General features: G+C 50.3%; 1 pseudogene; it reads left to right on the top strand.

Moving 5' to 3' along the window:
• LOC144108673 (uncharacterized) overlaps nucleotides 1-17,686 on the top strand; it is a 93,761-nt pseudogene that overhangs the window by 22,533 nt on the left and 53,542 nt on the right.

Raw genomic sequence — 17,686 nt, 5'->3', positions numbered from 1 at the left:
CTATAATACTGTGGTTCAGGAAACGACACGATTCACTCCATTTCGTTTAGTACATGGTGACGAAGCCACAACCATGCTCGATGCAGAGCTGCTTCCAGCTAGCACTACCTCCCCTGTTATGGGTGCTGCCCAGTTCGTTCGTTGCGCTGAGGCTGCCCACCAACTCGCTCGACAGCGCGTCCGGCACCAGCAAGTTCACGGCCTTCGGCGCTGTAACCTCAGCCACAGAAATGTGCCTTACCAGCCCGGCGAACAAGTCTGGGTGTGGAGCCCAATCCGAATGCGAGGGCGCTCTGAGAAGCTTCTACGCAGATACTTTGGCCCCTACGATGTGCTCCGCCAGCTCAGTGAAGTTACCTACTAAGTTCTTCCCCAGGAAACAGTTCGCTCTTCTAGACGGCCGACCTCTGAAGTTGCCCACGTCGCCCGTATGAAGCCTTAACCCGCCCGCTAGCCCCTCGCGCGTGTCTACACCACACGCCAGACACGTGCGACTACTCTTGTGGTCCTGCCTCCCACTGCTACCACACCGAGTCGGTTTATTTCAGAGAGGGGGAGCAATGCCACACTACTAATTCCTCTAGTGGCGCCGTATCGCGTCTAAACTTCATTTCCTGGCAGTTGGCAAGCCTTGAGCCATCTCGGAGCTAGATTCTTTGTCGCCTTCATCTCTCGTGCTGCCTGCTGCCTTGCGCGTTCCAACAACCTCTTGCCTGTATAAGTAAGGCAAGTAAGCCAGCCCCGCGTACGTCAACCGTTTCTCGGTGACAATATCCAAAAGAAATCGTATAACACCATTCAGAACGCTGTACGACGAACAGGTGCGTGGAAATTTTGGTACGAATGTAGTCGGGAAAACTGGCTCCGCATTTAGGTCGGCCTGTGGGGAGTATTAATAGACGAACGACGTGTGTCTCATTGTCTGCAATTGCGGTGCTCTGCTTGCTGTGTGCATCCCACGGCGGATTGACAACGTCGCCTTATTCTTCTTGCCATCTGTTGTTCTCTGTACCATCCTTGAGTACGCTCAACAACAGATGCCGCTGGCTTTCACCGTAATGGGACTTGTAATGCTTGCTCATTAAAACCGTTGCTAGCCAATGGCTATGTGTCAATCAAATTTTGTATTTTTCATGATATGCAATAAATAAATAATGAACGAAATGAATGAAATGTCTCCTGCGCCGGGGTAATCGGAAGCTCCGGTATCGCACGGCCTCTCAGAAGCTCGGCGTGTGCGCACTAACGCTCCCTTAGAGAAGAATTTTATCGTCCTTGTGAATACTGCTTGAAAGGAACACTAGAAATCTCCCGCCAAAGGCTGAAATTGTATGTGCTGCGTCACTATTAGAAGTACTAACAGGGCAACACGGTTGTTTCATGTTAGCTTAGATTAATCTAACAGGCCACAAGTTGCATTCATTACCCACCGAATTTCGGCGATCGAGCGAGTAGGCAGCTCACTTTTGTAGCGAAAGCTACGCTACATTGGCCGGAGCGATTTCGTCTGTCTTGGCCATCTGCTACTGCTGCGCAAGCGCACAGGAGCAGCTGCACGTCACAGCTGTGCCCCCGCCGACTCCGCCGCCTCGTCCACTCCCCCACTGCTCTTTGACGCCATGACTAGCTATGCACCTTACTGAGCATGCGCGTGTTGTCACCGAATGATTACGGTAGGCAATGCACTAGGCCGTCAGTTGCAAGCCACGGAAGAAGGGAAGCCTGGCTCGTTACGGTAGCTTTCGCTAAGTATACTAGGCAACGCGCAGCTAAGCCACCGCTAATTTTTTTTTTAGCATTGGCGACGCATCTCGAAAAGTCTGACGTATGTCTCGGCAGCACGCTTGTATGTGAAGCTGAAAAAAAGGGAGCTGTTTCCTACAGCGCGAATTAGCACCGCCACAGGGCCAGCTTAAAATAAGGGGTTGGATTTTTGGTTTCAACCGATAAAAAAGGAACAGTGTATCCTGAGAACTTTGTTTAGTTTCAACTGCAAAATGATTCCTTCCACCAAGATTAGGCCACAGCCCATTGCCTCCTGAGTGCAAGTTACACATGGTTGGTAGAGAGAATTACTCCGTGCGGAAATTAGAAGCAGGTGAACTGAAGCAAAGGGAGCTTTGGATTCATCAGTGCTGTTGTGCGTTTTGCGGCATTGGTCCGACGCTTTGGACAAACGTGGGTTTCAGGCCTCTCCACTACCTTGCCAATCTACGTCTACAAAGGTTGCGCCTTCTGCTCATAAAGTGTCATCACCATATTACAGCGGTTAATTAGTCAACCATTTGAGGCACTTCTTACATAACTGTGCATATCGCAACCTCGAAGCTTTTCCCATTGTGCTCTAACTACTGATAATTTCTTGGTTTCAAGGGAACTAAGCCCCCCTTCCGAGGGGAAATTGGGATTTTTTAGCCATCTATTGAAAGCAGCAGAAACTATTAAACAAAGCACTCAGCTTTGTAGCACGTCTCCCGCCATTTTCTTGGTCATACATCTTTCCACTGGTACAAATCACTGCATTCTTTAAAATTTCCTGCATCATGTGCACTTCTCAAACAAAGAAGCATTTCATGGACACCAGGATTCTGATTTCCTAAGTCCTGTTGTTTGAATGTTATTTCCAGTATTAATTACATTTATGTGAAAGTCTTTATTCTCGTCTAAAAAAATAACCATTAGAATTTTTCGTGTGAAAATTAATAAATAGGATTTCTTAAGGCCTGAATGTTTTTTTACTCTAATAAGTGTTCATTTCGAATCAGAAAGACAAATGGCTCTTGAAAGAGTTAAGTCTTTTACTGCAGCATGTAAGAACGCGGACAACTGTTGTGTCCGTAAGAAGACACAGTCCACGCGCAACGATGCACAACCCCCTCTGTTATGTTCTGGCTTCCGCGACGGATCATCAGAGTTCCATCCCTACTGTCATCATGCGGACTACGTAATCTGAGGCCCTCTCGATTCTTCAGGATTTATACTCAGTTATCTTTTATAGCGGTAGCTCTACTCAACGCAAATGTTGCTCATTATTCCTTGCGTGGTTTGATGCTGGTTTCACCTTGAGAATCACTGCATAAGAACAGATTGACATTGGAACATTGACCTTGGCTGATTTGGACCAAATTATCGTCAAACCATTATTGACCGTGCCCGACAGGATTGCGGCCTCCAAATTGGGCGGGGTCATTTCCAAAATTTTGGCTCGGCCCATCCACGAGATCTGACCTTGGCTGATTTCGACCAAAAGCCATGTTCAACATAATGGAGCGTGCCCGCAAAGATGGTGGCCTCCAAATTTGGCCCTGGCCATTGCCCAAATGCTATGGCTCGACCTATCGTCAGCAGACACATGATTACTGATTCAATTTTCTGTCTTTTTTTAGCGGAAACGCAAAAAAAAACGAGTGTGGTCAGAATCTTCGGATTAGTGCTGCACAGAAGATGACATGAGAAGCGCCTGCGCTAGGCACATACACGCAAGAGATGATTTTGCCATGTTCTCCAACCATAGCTTTCGCTCTAATAAAATTCTTCCCTTCACCCAGCGCTACCCATACAGCGTGTCCCCAAACAGCACGCTATCATCGAGCCTGCCCAACCTGACCCGCGTTGTGGGGATGCTGAACCGTGAGCTGGGCCTCGGAGCCCTGTTCCGGCCCTCCCTGACTACCGCACGTCGCCGTAGGCAGCCGGACACCACGGTGCTCTTCCTCGACCCGCCAGAGTCGACGCCCTCTCTGCGTCTCCGTGGAGCCGGCGGAAAGATGGACCAGGAGGGGCTGCTGAAGAAGATCGCGGCCGGCTTCGCGCTTCTCAAAAAGCCTTGTCGGAAAATCAATGACGAAGCTCGGCAGGTGAGTTTTTGTAATAATTTTCTGGCTGTGAGTCACCCAGGGTTTACCGGTTCATCATGTTTCTGCGGTCAGTGCACTGCAAAGTACCTAATACGCTTACAAAGTTGTTATTTGTTATAAGAATAGAGCCAGAATTTTAATTGTAATAAACGCAGCCCTGGCGGTCGAAGGTGAATAAGAAGTGGACACAAATGCGCTAACAATAAGCGCAGTTGGGCCCACTTTCGGTACTTGTCCGTCGACAGCCAGCGCTGTCTATTTAAGTTTTATTGCCAACCAACTCTCCCGGCAACATAATTAGCTCAGAATGTTAAAAGAACGCTGCAGCAAGCCCACGAAATGAAAAGTAGAGACAGAGTATAAAGTTTTGTACACGTACAAAGTTTTGTAGCGATAGCTGCATTACGGAAGCATTTCGAGCCTTCAGCGTGGCGGCGCCGCCACGCTGTCACGTGGTCGGTCACGCGGTGCGCAGCACCTGCCGGCGGCGCGGCGCCGTGACTGATCACGTGGTTCGTCACATCATAGGCCACGTGACCGGCCACGTGGTGCGGAGCGGCTGCTGCTACTGGTGGCGCGGCGCGCTGGTGAAACCGAGCTGTAACAGCTGTGCGCATGCGCCGGGTCAGGGGGACGATGATGAAGAAGAAACGCCCAGCGAAACGGAGCGGGGAAAGGACTGACTTTGCAATTCAACTGATCAAGTTCCACCCGGCCAGCTGTAGCTATGGCGTCACTCCAGGTTTAGCCAGAGCTAACCCACCGCCAATTTTCTACCATTTGGGTACGCCGATGCTTTTTTTAATTTAATTCAATTTGACGTTCAATTGTTCATTTTCAAGCAATATATGGAAGAGGCCGAGGAAAAAAGCTCCATGTGAGCAGCTTGAAGAGCGCTGACCCCTTTTGCAAGCAACAGCAAGTAAACGCTGCACGCACCGTCTAATTGCGATAACGGCCATCTTTCCATACCCTTCTCCTTGTTCTTTTTTTTTACCACGTTACTTTTCAAAACGTACAAAAACGTCAGTAAAATAAATGCTCAGTGGTGAATGTTGCCTCATTTCCACTAAAAATATAGCAAATTATTGAGCAGCACGGTTTTCGCACTAACTCTTCCCGAAACACATTCCCACACAGTGGCGACATTAATAAAAAGTGCTAAATCATATGAGAGCCGTTTTATAGGAAGAAAACGTCATAAATTTGATTGCAGGAAGGTTTTTTATTTGGTGGGTGTTGCATGGATCCATAACTAGCCTTTGGCTAAGGATCCAGACAGTGATGTTATGTACTGTACTGAAGAAATGATAATAAAAAGAATTGAATTGAATTGAATATTATGTCAGGAGTTTTGACAGAGTTCAAGAGTGTAACTGCCATAGATTTTGAAATATAACGTACCTTGCCCACAAAATCCAAACAAGTTGATTAGGTAACAAGTTAAATATTCGATTAATTCCACTTTGCTGTACCACCGTAAGCACGATTAACATGAACGCTCGAGCACGTGCCTTCCACTTACATTGGCGCCGTTGGGCGTCGGCCTCTGGTTCTGAGACACCATCATGGTGGAAGGAGGACGCCATCTCTCTCCAACCACCGCAATCACACCGTGCATCCTGGTCTCGGACTCTAACCCGCCTGTGCGCCCAGCGCTCAGGGGCTGTAATATCAGTGTAGGACGCGCAATCGAGCGTTCGTGTTAAGCGCGCTGACGGCGGTACGTCAAGCCCAACAGAGCGCCACCAACATACCTCTCCCATTTTCTAACACAAAAGTATTTAAAGATTTAAAAAAAATCACCGTCTAGGTTGTTTTGCTGAAATGCCATTTTGTTGAAATGACGCAGGATTGCCTTTGCGCACTGAATTTTTTAATCATGTGTGCACTGTGACTTTTTTCCCGGCTGTTGCCTGTGTGTAAAGGGCTGACGTACTCAAGCTGGTTGCGCATCTTTTTTTCAGTGGCCCTCCCCGTATCTGTCAAATCTCAAAACTGTCAAAGTGCCACCAATGAACGTTTTGCCTCATTCTCTCCATATATAGAATGGGCAAGTAAACTTCTTTCCAAATAATGAAATATTGTTCAACACATATATTCATACTAGGCGCTCACCTCTGCTTATAACAAGCGCTTCTATTGCGATGAAAATTATTCACATAGTGAACAGAGGCCTTGTTTTCCTAACTGGAGATGTCGTGGTATTAGTTGTTTTACGAAGCTTTCAACCTAAGTTTGTGAAAACGTGACAATCTACCGTCAAGACCACGATGTTCCACTAAACGTATAGTTTCCAGGGCGTAACATCACCGTTCAAAACTGTAAGAACTCTCCACTTAATGCTGTACACTATTGTTTACAGCCACATCTCCCGCTCATTCAGATAACGATTGCAGATGACAAACTTTAAATCAGGAACTCACGTCACAAAAGCATCGCCCTGCGCTTCACCCTAAAATATGCTCGATATTGTTTCATAACACAGGCTGCTTACCATGGAAAGCTTCCCTTGGCCTCCTGTGGCCCTCCCATCTGCTCTATTGACATCTACTTTGAAGAAACTGGTGAAATGCGATCGTATACCACGAGAACTCAACGGGTGTTTCACTGTTAATAGACGTGTTCAGTATAGTATCTTTTATTGTGGCTAGGGTGTAAAGCTCCCCTAAAATGGGAATGGGGAGCAGAATACTTACATAAACGACTTCTCACCCACCATTCTAGCGTAGCTTTGCTACTAAGCGATTCTCCAATTTTCTAGACAGAAAAAAATTTAAAGAAAGCGCATACGACATGCTAATTCAACGTATTAAAATAAAACATGTCGGATAAACCGGCCACAGCAAATCTTCGACGAGCTGTCTGTGCATTGCCGAGCGAAAATGGCGGCGCCACATGGCCTCTGTTTACAGCAGAGGCGCCGTAATCAGCCATCGCAATGCGGACGACCACAGATTTACAGTTCTGGCGATACGTGCCTGGAGGTGCAGAAGTTTTTGTTTCTGGGATGTGGGAATGAATGAGTGCCTTAGAGAGCAAACACGATGTTTCTTTTTTTTTTTCCACCAAGAAAAACGTGGTTGAAATTGTCAAGTGCTCAGCCCTGAATAGGTGACTTAGGAGAGAAGTATATTATTGAGAAAGCAGTGCTTCACGGGGTAAATCCAATCAAAACTCTTGTTGCTTGCATGACCTTCAGGGGGCAGGAATAAAATAAATACGTCTGCGAATTGTTTTCCAATCAACGGCGGCGCGAACAGATCCGCTTCGTTGGCCACTGCACGACAGCCTCATGCTACCGCCGCAGCCAGTCGCGTCTCGTTTTAAACTGCAACACACTCTCACCCTGTGCACTGCACGTCGTAGTCGCCATCATCCACCATATGCGGCGCGAAAAGATCAGATTTCCTTTACCTCGATCGGAGTTTGACCTGAGTGACATCATCGCAGACGTGATGGCGACCCAGCAAAGCAAACCATGCAGGCTTAACGCATGCTTTCGCACGTCTATTCGATTGCTTAACTACGTTAAAGCCCTGCCACATTTTTTTTTTTTTTGGTGCGGCGAGCATCGTTGTGAATGCTTTTCGGTGGAAAGTGTCAATTGTATCAGCCACTAAGAATCGTATTGTAGTGACTCAGTATCAAACGACAGCTGCAGCACAAAAGCGATGCATAGTACGGTGCACAGCCTCAATTTAAATGTTGGGGGCCTTTTTAACAGTATTCTTAAAGCAAATGCAATAGCATTTGGAAGATGGCTTTCAAAAATTCCAAAAGAACCCCAAAACTTTCGAAGTAGACCCACTCCAAGGAACGAATTAAGGTGGGTTAGTGGGAATAGGTGGGTGGATTAAGTGGAGTATTGGGTGAATTAACGTAAATTAGGGTGATTAGTGGGTTGTCTAAGAAGGCTTATGAGTCGGCTTACTACAATCCGATAGGATAATCCGATGAAAGGTACTCGAACATCCATAACCCAGATTTTAAAATTTTGGTGTGCTGATGATCTTAATGCCCTCTCGACAAGTCAGAGAATTTCGTTACAGAGAAGCCCGGTTGTTTTTGCATGACGACAACCAAAATTCTGTTGCGTTAAAACAGACTGCGGTGGAATAAGGCAGTGTGTACTTGACTGCTTAAAATAATATAAATCGAAGTATACGCTTCATTTAAGGAAACATTTTTATTTGACTCGACGTTTCGATCGGAGGACCGATCTTTTTCAAGAGTGACCATACAGTGCGTAGGCGCGTGTTCTTATAGCATGGGACTTTACACACAGAAGGCTTAAAAAGAAAAGGAATACAGAAAAGTAAAGGAAAGGAAAAAAAGGCGGGGAAGGGGCGGCCGGGAGAATGGAACACAACTGACACCGATGGCATATTAGGGGAGCAAAGGTGCCGCGTCGCGCACCCGTAAACTCACTGCACACACACACACACGCACACACGAAGCGAAAGAGGGAGGACGAGCTGGGTGCGTACGCGGCTACTGCGACAAGAAAAAAGAAAAAAGAAAAAAATAGAGAGAGAAGCAATAGCAGAGAAAAAGGGGAAAGCAAAGAAGCAAGGTGGTGGGGCTCTCTCTCTTTTTCTTTTTTGCTTTTTTCTTGTCGCAGTAGCCGCGTACGCACCCAGCTCGGCCTCCCTCTTTCGCTTCGTGTGTGCGTGTGTGTGTGTGTGTGCAGTGAGTTCACGGGTGCGCGACGCGGCACCTTTGATTCCCTAATAGGCCATCGGTGTCAGTTGTGTTCCGTTCTCCCGGCCGCCCCTTCCCCACTTTCTTTTTTCTTTACTTTTCTTTATTTCTTTTCTTCTTAAGCCTTCTGCGTGTCAAGTCCCATGCTATAAGAACACGCGCCCATGCACTGTATGGTCACTCTTGAAAAAGATCGGTCCTCCGATCGAAACGTCGAGTCTAATTAAAATGTTTCCTTAAATGAAGCGTATACTTCCATATATATATATATATATATATATATATATATATATATATATATATATATATATATATATATATATATATATATATAAATATATATTGTGTATAAGGTGTACACCGGTTCGCCTCTCCGTGGAGCCAACGGCACGCTCAACCACCCCACTGGCCAATGCACTGTGCGTGTTTTCATCGCTAACCAGCGCTATCATATTGAATTCGTTATCCTCCCTTCCTGTGTTCATCCGATAATCCTGGGGTGGGACTTTTTGTCGTCGTCTTCTGTCCTCTTCTCTTGCAACGACCGCCGCATCCACATAGCAGATCCAGAGTTGGCACCCTGGTCTGACTTCGCCACCACGTGTGGTCGCTGCTGTCGACTTCGCCCTGCCCCCTGGCCGTGAACAGCTCATCCTTGCAAATTTAGACTTCGCTTTTGACGGCGACGCCTTAGTCATTCCTTCGCCACGCTGGATCTCCCAAGGCATCGCTCTTGCCTCACATCTTTCGTCCGTGGTTGCGCGGTCATCACGGCGCTGAACAATACCAGCCAGACCTGCCTTTGCTATCTGCACGACATTATCATCTTTTCGTCCGACTGCTCCCAGCTCTTGCACCGTCTCAACGCAGTTCTCACGTGCCTTGCGAAAGCCGGTCTTCAATTAAATACCAAAAAGTGCCACTTTGCCAGCAAGAGCATCAAAGTACTAGGCCCCATCGTTAGTAAGGCCGGAATCCGACCTGAGCCTGAAAAATTTGCCGCTGTCATCAGTTTTCCTCGCCCCCAGCGCCTGAAAGAACTTCGCAGCTTCTTGGGCTAAGCGTCCTACTTCCGCCGTTTCATACGTAATTTGCATCCATAGCGTCCCCCCTCCATAAACTATTCACTTCTGAGACGCTTTATCTGTGGTCCACTGAATGCGAAGAGGCCTTCCAAGCCCTCAAGCAGGCGCTCACTTCAACGCCTGTGCTTCGCCATTTTGATGAGCCAGCCCCCACCATACTCCATACCACCGCCAGTGGACAAGGCCTTGGCGCTGTTCTCTTACAACGTGTTACGTCTCGCCTACAGCGCGCGGTGTAGCCGGCGCGGATGCACCGGATGCCGCGGCTTCGTTCATCGCTGCCGCAACGCCTCCCGCCAAGCGCGTCCAGGCAGGTTTCAGTGCCACGTGTCGTCGTGCGTGCGTGTGTGTGTGTGTGCATGTTTTGCCCACGCTTGTCAAAGCGCGGCAGCCGGGGAGAGGAGCTCCCCAACTGGGAGGCGAGGAGGTCTGACCGGCGCCGGCCTGGCGGACGCGCCCGTCACGTCTGGACATGTTCAAGCGTCGCCGTATCGGACGCCTCTTCCCCAGCCGTTCCTTCTTGCCCTCGACTCCGAGGGTATAAAAAAAGCCGCTGCCCCGGACGCCGAGAGAGAGACTTCGATTTCGCCCTTCGAGTAACGTGCTCGCCCTGACCGGCTGCTCTTTTGAGATGCCAGAATAAACAAGTTGTTCTGTTGCCAGTCGACTCATCTTTTGCCGGGACCTTCGGATGTTTCCAGCTTTGCCCCAGGCCGCCAGGCCAACGCTACCCTTGGGGCTTGCAACCCAAATGCAACAACTGGTTGCCAGCGGTGGGATCCCGACAACGGAGGCCAGCAGCGAAGATATGCGTTCAACTGTATGCTGAGCAGCACAACGACCATCCGGGAGCAGTGCAACGAGCCCTGTGTGATGACTGGTTGCCTGCAGCGGAACGACTGCGCTGAATTCTTGGCTGCGAGGTTTGGTGAGTGCGGGACTTTCTTCTTCTGAGTTTTGCCAGGCTTTTGTTAGTGTCAGAAACAGAGCTGGTAATTGTGGTTGTCGTTGCTGCCGGGTTAGTTTGCGGCAAGACAATAGTAGGCAGTAGAGAAAGCAGCATTCGGAGCAGCCATGGATTTGAAGTCGTTGCGCAAACCGAAATTGCTGGAGCTTGCAAGAGAGTTGGGTCTGGATGTCTCAGACAAACTCAGAAAACCAGAACTGCTAAGGGCTATTCTTGAGTTGGAGGCTGAGGATGACGAGCTGTCGGAATGCCTTGAGACCATTGAGGAGAGGGAACAAAAAGAAAAAGAGAAAAACGAGCGCGAACGTAAAGAACAAAAAGAGAAAGAGGAGCGCGAACGTAAAGAGCAAAAAGATAAAGAGAAAGAAGAGCGCGACCGTCAACACGCTTTGGAAATGAAGCGTCTCGAGGTAGAGATGGAACGCGCTCGTAATGGAAGTCAGGCACACGGTGCAGGAGAACGGGTATCGTTCAAAATGACTGACCTGATGCGGCCGTTTAAGCTTGGAGAGGACATTGGTTTGTTCCTGGTTAACTTTGAGCGAACGTGCGAGAAGCAGGGGTTCTCTCGGGAAACGTGGCCACAGCGCTTGCTCACTTTGTTACCCGGCGATGCGGCCGACGTAGTCGCTCGCTTGAAGAGAGAGGAGGCAGAGGATTTCGACCAAGTGAAATCGAGTCTGCTAAAAAAGTACAGGCTGTCAGCGGAGGCGTTCCGTCGGAAGTTTAGGGAAAATGAAAAAGGCAGAAATGAGTCATATACAGAGTTTGCCTACAGGCTTATGTCAAACATGCAGGAGTGGCTCAAAGAAGAGAAAGCGTTTGGTGACCACGAGAAAATTCTGCAGTGTTTCGGGCTGGAACAGTTTTATAGTCGGTTACCTGAGAACGTGCGGTACTGGGTCTTGGATAGGCCAGACGTTAGTACAGTGGCTAAAGCCGCCGAGCTAGCCGAGGAGTTTGTGACGCGTCGGGCTCGCGGAGCTAAGGACGGTCAAAAGGGTGAATTTGGCTCCAAGTCTGAGAGGCCGAAGTTCACACCCATGAGAGCATGGGGGGACACGCGTAGTGCGGATGCGAGTGAAAGCAGTCCGACCGAACGTAAGGAGACGGCGGCAGCCGAAGCCGAACGCAGAAAGCGGTTCGAGAGGAGGCAAGCGCGCGTGTGTTATACGTGCCAGAAGCCGGGTCACTTTTCGGCGCAGTGTCCAGAAACAAAAAGAGAAGTCGTGTGTTTGTCATTATGTAGCACTGACGAGAACATGAAGCTTCTCGAGCCTTACATGCGAGACTTCCTCGTGAACGGGAAAGAGTGCCGAGTGCTTCGTGATTCCGCAGCTACAATGGATGTAGTTCACCCCTCTTACGTAGAACCCGATATGTTCACGGGCGAGTGCGCATGGATCAAGCAAGCAGTGGAAGCTCATAGCGTGTGTCTGCCCGTAGCAAAAGTGCTTATTGAAGGACCTTTCGGAGCACTTGAGACGGAGGCCGTAGTGTCATCTAGGCTGCCCCCCCAGTACCCGTACCTTTTTTCGAACAGGTCCGATCACCTCCTGCGCGAGAAGGGGCTTTTGTTTGGTGAGGCTAGCGTTCAGGCCTTAACCAGACCGAGAGTTCGGGAGCTCGCTGCAAAGGCGGTGGTTGCGGGGCCGACGTTGTCGAACAATGAAAAAGGGTCGGAGGCGCAGCAAGCTGATATTCAGAGCACGTCCGAACTGAATAAAATTGAGCCTGTAGCGTTGAAGGCACCAGGTACTGGAGATGAAATGCACGACACGGGAAAGTTAGAAGAGCTTCCGGTCGAGCTTCCGGGACTAGGCTCAGTGACGAACAGGGAAGACACTGATCAGGTCATTAGTGACTTAATCATTAAAGCACCGCTGTCGCCTGAGCAGAAAACCGAACTACACCAACTCTTACAAGAGTTTCAAGGTCAGTTCTCTGAGAGGCCTGGTAGGACTTCTGTCCTTACTCATAATATAGAACTTACCTCCCCAGAGCCAGTACGATCCAAGGCGTACCGGGTGTCACCCCGCCAGCGCGATATTATGGAGGCTGAGGTAAAGAAAATGCTACAGCTCGGTGTTATTGAGGCGGGTGAGAGTGATTATACCTCCCCTTTGATTTTAGTTGAGGTACCGGGCAAGGAACCTCGTCCTTGCGTCGACTACCGCAGGCTTAATTCCATTACTAAGGATCAAATTTATCCGATCCCTAACATCGAGGAGCGCCTTGAGAAAGTTAGTAGCGCTCAGTTTATTTCCACCCTAGATCTTGTCAGGGGTTATTGGCAGGTTCCCCTTACAGAAGAGGCTAGTAGGTATGCGGCGTTCATTTCACCAATGGGAACATTCCGTCCTAAAGTTTTGAGTTTTGGTTTGAAGAACGCGCCATACTGCTTTTCAAGCCTCATGGACAAAGTGTTGCGAGGACAGGAAGAATTCGCTTTACCGTATTTAGACGACGTAGCGATATTCTCCGCATCCTGGTCTGAGCATATGGCACACTTGCGGGCAGTGCTAACCCGCCTGCGCGAAGCGGGCTTGACAGTCAAAGCTCCCAAGTGCCAATTAGCACAGGCCGAGGTTGTATACCTCGGTCACGTGATTGGACAGGGTCGTCGCCGCCCCTCTGAAATAAAGGTGGCCGCTGTGCGAGACTTCCCGCAACCGCGCACGAAGACCGATATTCGGTCGTTCTTAGGTGTCGCCGGCTACTATCAGAGGTACATCCCCAGGTACTCCGATATCGCGGCTCCCCTGACGGATGCTCTAAGAAAAACAGAGCCCCAAACAGTCGTTTGGAGCGAGACAAAGGAAAGAGCTTTTAGCGCCTTAAAGAGCGCCCTAACAAGCCAGCCTGTGCTACGATCGCCAGACTACACAAAAGGGTTCGTTGTTCAGTGCGATGCTAGTGAGCGAGGCATGGGCGTTGTACTGTGCCAAAGGGACAATGGAGAAGTGGAACACCCCGTCCTGTATGCTAGTCGTAAGCTGACCTGTCGTGAGCAGGCGTACAGCGCCACCGAGAAAGAGTGTGCGTGTCTCGTGTGGGCCGTTCAGAAATTGTCATGCTACCTAGCCGGCTCGAGGTTTATCATTGAGACGGATCACTGCCCTCTCCAATGGCTGCAGACCATCTCTCCCAAAAATGGCCGCCTCCTGCGCTGGACCCTAGCTTTGCAACAATATTCCTTTGAGGTGCGTTACAAAAAGGGGAGTCTCAACGGTAACGCCGATGGCTTAAGTCGAAGCCCCTAACGTAGGAATCCGCCTCAAAGTTGTTTGTTAGTGATGTTTTCTTCCCGAGGCAGGATTTTTAACATATTGCTTTTGTTTAGTGTTTCAAAGTGATTATGTGCTTTCTAGTGCAATTTTCCAATTTGTGGACGCGTTCTGAGTGCTGCTTGACTACTGTAAGGAACTAGGCAGTAGTATAAAAGGGGAAAGAGCCTGGCAGAGCTTAGTGAGGGTTGTCTCGTGCTTGCTGACTGAGCGGTTGCGTTTCGGCGTAGTTCTAACGCTTGCTGGGAACGAGCACAAAAATGGCAACTCTCCTGAAGTGACTTTGCAGTGCCCTGTGTGATCCTGAACCTGAGAACGAGGCCTTCTCTGTGCGCTGCGCTCAAGCAACGTCGAGGGACGACCGGTTTCGTTTACGAGCATCATCGAGCGACATCCCTCTGGACAGCGGATGCAGTCCCCTGACCATCGGGATCTCCTTCTCCCGGCGGGGCGGTCTGTTACGTCTCGCCTACAGCGCGCGGTGTAGCCGGCGCGGATGCACCGGATGCCGCGGCTTCGTTCATCGCTGCCGCAACGCCTCCCGCCAAGCGCGTCCAGGCAGGTTTCAGTGCCACGTGTCGTCGTGCGTGCGTGTGTGTGTGTGTGCATGTTTTGCCCACGCTTGTCAAAGCGCGGCAGCCGGGGAGAGGAGCTCCCCAACTGGGAGGCGAGGAGGTCTGACCGGCGCCGGCCTGGCGGACGCGCCCGTCACGTCTGGACATGTTCAAGCGTCGCCGTATCGGACGCCTCTTCCCCAGCCGTTCCTTCTTGCCCTCGACTCCGAGGGTATAAAAAAAGCCGCTGCCCCGGACGCCGAGAGAGAGACTTCGATTTCGCCCTTCGAGTAACGTGGTCGCCCTGACCGGCTGCTCTTTTGAGATGCCAGAATAAACAAGTTGTTCTGTTGCCAGTCGACTCATCCTTTGCCGGGACCTTCGGATGTTTCCAGCTTTGCCCCAGGCCGCCAGGCCAACGCTACCCTTGGGGCTTGCAACCCAAATGCAACAAACGCAACGATGCCAACCAAGAGCAGGTTGTAGCGTACGCCAGCCGTTCTCTTACTACAGCTGAGCGTAACTACACCATAACAGAGCAAGAGTGTCTCGCCGTTGTTTGGGCAATCCAGAAATTTCGCCCCTACTTGTACGGCCGTCACTTCACCATTGTCACCGATCATCACGCGCTCTGTTGGCTGTCGACACTGAAGAACTTGTCCGGCCGTTTGGGTCGCTGGGTGCTACGTCTTCAGGAGTACACCTTCACTATCACCTACAAATGCGGGAGAAAACACGAGGAGCACCATGGCGCAACACTATCGCATGCAATAAAAAGTCGGCGACCTCAGAAGCGGCACCGGAGTGAAGCGGGGCTGTTTCAGCATACCGCGTCATGTGGGCAATGGCGGTCGAGTGTGGCGAAGGGAGGTCCAGCGTGGCGAAGGCATGACTAAGGCGTCGCCGTCAAAAGCGAAGTCTAAAGTTGCAAGGATGAGCTGTTCACGGCCAGGGGGCAGGGCGAAGTCGACAGCAGCGACCACACGTGGTGGCGAAGTCAGACCAGGGTGCCAAGTCTGGATCTGCTATATGGATGAGGCGGTCATTGCAAGAGATGAGGGCAGAAGACGACTACAAAAAGTCCCACCCCAGGATTATCGGATGAACGCAGGATGGGAGGATAACGAATTCAATATGATAATGCTGGTTAGCGATGAAAACACGCACAGTGCATTAGCCAGTGGGGTGGATGAGCGTGCCGTTGGCTCCTCAGAGAGGCGAACCGGTGTATGGAGTTGTGACTTCAGGAGTACACCTTCACTGTCACCTACAAATCCGGGAGAAAACACCTCGCCGCTGACGCCCTGTCTCGATGCCCCTTGCCTGACTCCCGGACTCACGCTGCGGCCCCCTCACCAACGTGCCCTTCACCTCAGGCGTCCGACCTCCCTCTGGATTGTGTACCCATTGTTGTTGCACCAGTCGACGTCCACACCGATTTGCCCTCCCATCAGCTGGCTGATTCATACTGCCGCACTATCATCGATCGTCTCCGAGGCCAATCAGCGGCACCCAACAGTCGCTCGCGCCGCCTGCTTCGCCAGTTCAGATTTCAGCACGGCACACTCTACCACTACACCTACCACCCTACGGGTCACCGGTGGGTTCCCGTTGTGCCTCGCTCCCTTCGTCTTCAAGTTTTGCAGGCTTACCACGACGACGCCTCTGCCGGTCATTTGGGTCACCTGAAGACGTATGACCGTATCAAGAGCCGATACTTCTGGCCTGGGCTCTCTACTAGCGTCGCCAAATACATATCCTCCTGTGTGTCTTGCCAGCGTCGCAAGCGGTCAACATCCGTTCCTGCCGGCCTCCTACAGCCTCTTCCTTGCCCATCCGTGCCTTTCGACACCGTCGCCTCGACTTGTTTGGTCCCTTTCCCCTTACGCCAGCTGGCCACCGTTGGGTTGTCACCGCCATTGACCACCTGACGCGGTATGCTGAAACAGCCCCGCTTCACTCCGGTGCCGCTTCTGAAGTCGCCGACTTTTTCTTGCATGCGATAGTGCTGTGCCATGGTGCTCCTCGTGTCCTGATCAGCGACCGTGGGAAGACATTTTTGTCCCATGTGCTTGAAGAGGTCCTCCGTGCCACCAACACTGTCCACAAGACATGTTCTAGCTACCATACTCAAACCAACGGTCTCATCGAGTGCTTTCACCGTACCCTGTCTGACATGATATCTATGTACCTTCGGCCTGACCATAAGAACTGGGACAACATTTTGCCCTTTGTCACCTTTACCTACAATTCCGCAGTTCAACGCACCACTGGCTACAGCCCTTTCTTCTTGGTTTATGGCCGTGTTCCATCCTCATTGTTCGATACCGCCTTCTTTTCTGCTCCCGCATTTCCGTCTGCGTCTCTGGGCGAAGAGTTCGCTTCTCGGATGGCATATTGTCGCCACCTCGCCCGCGTCAACACCGAAGCAACTCAGCAAGACCGCAAACACCGCTATGACCTGCACCACCGTACGGTCTCCTTCCGACCCGGAGATGAGGTCCTCCTCTGGACACCCGTCCGCACGCCTGGACTGTGCGCAAAGTTTCTCCAGCGCTTTATCGGACCTTATCTTGTCGTCCAGCAAATATCTCCGGTCAACTACGCCGTTGTTCCCTCGCCCCCCGTCATCGACCGCCGTCGCCGCTCTCAAGAAGTGGTTCATGTATCGCGGATGAAACTCTACACCCGACGCCCCTCTTCTATTTAATCCGCGGCCAGGATGGCCGCTTTCCTGCCGGGGAACTATTTGTGTGAGCGCTTTGCGCGAACTTTCACCTCGTTCATCTGTATATCCCCATCATCATCATCGTCGCTTGCCTGGGCTCCGGGGAGCGCGCGCTGTGTGCCCGGCTGTTCCTGAACAAAAGACGCCTGTGCAAGCGGTGGCTCACAATATATATTTTATAGCGGTCATTATTGCGAAACAATTTTCGTGCAATTACACACTGTTCGCTGCGGATATGTTGAGTCACATGCACTGTTGCGGTGTATATTGAATCCACTGAGGAAAAGAACAAGAAGTTGACAGTGTGCTTCCTCCTCCCTCCCACACAACACTGAGGTATGAATGGTATAATCTTTATAATCATATTCCTGTATGCTACAACAAATGCCTACAACGTCATAAAAAAGCGTTAATGTGTGTTTAGAAGCAGCATCATTCTACATGATCAAGGCACGTTTTTTATCTATGCGGCATGTGAGAAGCACATCTCGATAGCGAATTTCT

The sequence above is a fragment of the Amblyomma americanum genome, chromosome 10, assembly GCF_052857255.1.
Source record: "Amblyomma americanum isolate KBUSLIRL-KWMA chromosome 10, ASM5285725v1, whole genome shotgun sequence".
In the NCBI taxonomy this organism is placed as follows: domain Eukaryota; kingdom Metazoa; phylum Arthropoda; class Arachnida; order Ixodida; family Ixodidae; genus Amblyomma; species Amblyomma americanum.
The sequence above is the reverse complement of the archived record's forward strand: the minus strand, read 5'-3'. Positions and strand labels throughout refer to the sequence as shown.